At 38.7% G+C, this 1,965-nt stretch overlaps 1 pseudogene; it reads left to right on the top strand.

Moving 5' to 3' along the window:
• The first annotated feature begins 1,078 nt into the window (after nucleotides 1-1,078).
• On the top strand, nucleotides 1,079-1,649 carry LOC150068477 (histone-lysine N-methyltransferase KMT5B pseudogene; annotated as a pseudogene).
• Nucleotides 1,650-1,965: the final 316 nt, after the last annotated feature.

The following is a 1,965-nucleotide window of genomic DNA, read 5'->3' as shown; positions in this document are numbered from 1 at the left end:
AATATCATGTAACCCTTTTACTAATTACAATAAAAAAAAGAAAGGAAAAAAAAAGAAATGTGTGAATCAGTATCCATAATGCTTTACCAATAAAAAAAATACGGGTGGCGTGGACCATGTCTATAATCCTAGCTACTCAAGAGGCTGAGTTCTGAGGATCGAGGTTCAATGCCTGCCTAGGCACTAACGTCCTTGAGACTCTTACCTCCAATTAACTACTAGAAAAACAGAAGTGGCACTGTGGTTCAAGGTGTAGAGCATAGCCTTGAGCTGAAGAGCTCAGGGACAGCACCCAAGCCCAGAGTCCTAGCCCCAGGACTGACAAAAAAATACATATATAATATACTATATCTATATATAGAGAGATTAATTTTATTAGAGAGAGGTCAGGAGGACATGGCAGGGCCAGCAGCTAGGCAGTGAGGAAGCCCAGCATTCACAGGAGAGAGTGGTTAAGAGCCACTTTCTGGAATGTCCTGTTACCGAGGAACACTGAGAAAACCACAACTTAGAAACTACTTCGGTTCTTGATTTCTATTTAGTTTTCCAAACACAGGACATTAATCCTTTTGCCTTTCCTTTGAGGAGCGCCAGGCATTTTTTTGAAGTCTGATGGTCTTTCCCACAGCAACCCTGTGAGATTCTGGCCTATTAAGTGTAGGAAAGAAGAAGGAAAGAAAGTACCTGAGTGTTCTCAGAAAGATTAATTCTTTTTTTTATAATTTTTATTGTAATTAAAAGAAGGGTTACATTATATTTGCCAGATAGAAGGTGCATTAATTCACATACATTGATACTTTTTCTCATGTCTTGGTCCCCATTTCCCTCCCAGGGCTTGGGCTCAGGGCCTGAGCACTGTCCTTGGGTTTTTCTCAAGGCTAACACTCTACCACTTGAGCTATAGCACTACTTTTGGTGTTTTCCTATGTATGTGGTACCAAAGAATAGAACCCGAGACTTTGGGCATGCTAGGCAAGCACTCTACCATTAGGTCAAACTCCCAGTCCCCTTAGAGAAATCCTTCAAATCTTGAACATCAGGAGAATGGGCATGTCACTATTTTCTCAGCCAGAACAAAATGTAGGAGAAATTATTCAAGGAGCATGTATTTATTTACTTGCAAATGACAGTGGATTTGAAACACTGCCTTGCAATATGTATTCATTGGAACAAAATGGAGCCAAAATAGTCGCAACCAAAGAGTGGGAACAAAATGACAAAATAGAATTACTGGTGGGTTGTACTGCAGAAATTTCAGAAATCAAAGAATATATGATATTTAAATTGGGAGAAATGGATGTCAGTCATGTATTCCACAAGGAAAACCTGTGCTCAACTTGGGCTTGGCCCAGCTGCACTTATAAACCACTATTACACACCTAATTTTAAATTTGTGTCAGCTGCTGGAGATATAGCATGTATGAAGTCTCTCAGAGATACTGAACCTGGACAATAAATTTCTTGTTATTATGGATATGAGTTTTGTTTTGTTTTGTATTTTGTTTTGAAGAAAACAGTACGTTCTTCAAATGTAATACTTGTGAAAGACAGAAAACAGGAACTTTAAAATTCCCAGTAGGACTGTGCCTGTGCTTATTATCAATAGCAAATACAGACTCAGAGTAACAGATAAATGCTTTAAAAGTTAGGGGACAACTTTACAACTTGGGAGCAGTTGAGGGGAGAGAAAAAGTGAGCAAAACATGGGAAGGGGTAACAATGTTCCAGAAGTAATGTACTCACTACCTTACAAATGGAATTGTAGCCCCTGTATACATCACCCTGACAATAAAATAAAATAAAAAGTTAGGGAACAGCAGTAAAACCTCAAATCTTCTTTAAAAGACCCCCCTTTTACCCAATTTGCTTTCTAAAGCATGCTTCTGTAGATTTGAAACTCAAAACATGACTCAAGAGCTTTGGGAGCCTTCAAGCTTCTAGAAAGTTTGGGGTATATAATGTAGT

The sequence above is a fragment of the Megascapheus bottae genome, chromosome 1 (assembly GCF_031878675.1).
Source record: "Megascapheus bottae isolate mThoBot1 chromosome 1, mThoBot2.hap1, whole genome shotgun sequence".
In the NCBI taxonomy this organism is placed as follows: domain Eukaryota; kingdom Metazoa; phylum Chordata; class Mammalia; order Rodentia; family Geomyidae; genus Megascapheus; species Megascapheus bottae.
Note: the sequence above shows the minus strand (reverse complement) of the source record. Positions and strands in the feature narration are given on the sequence as shown.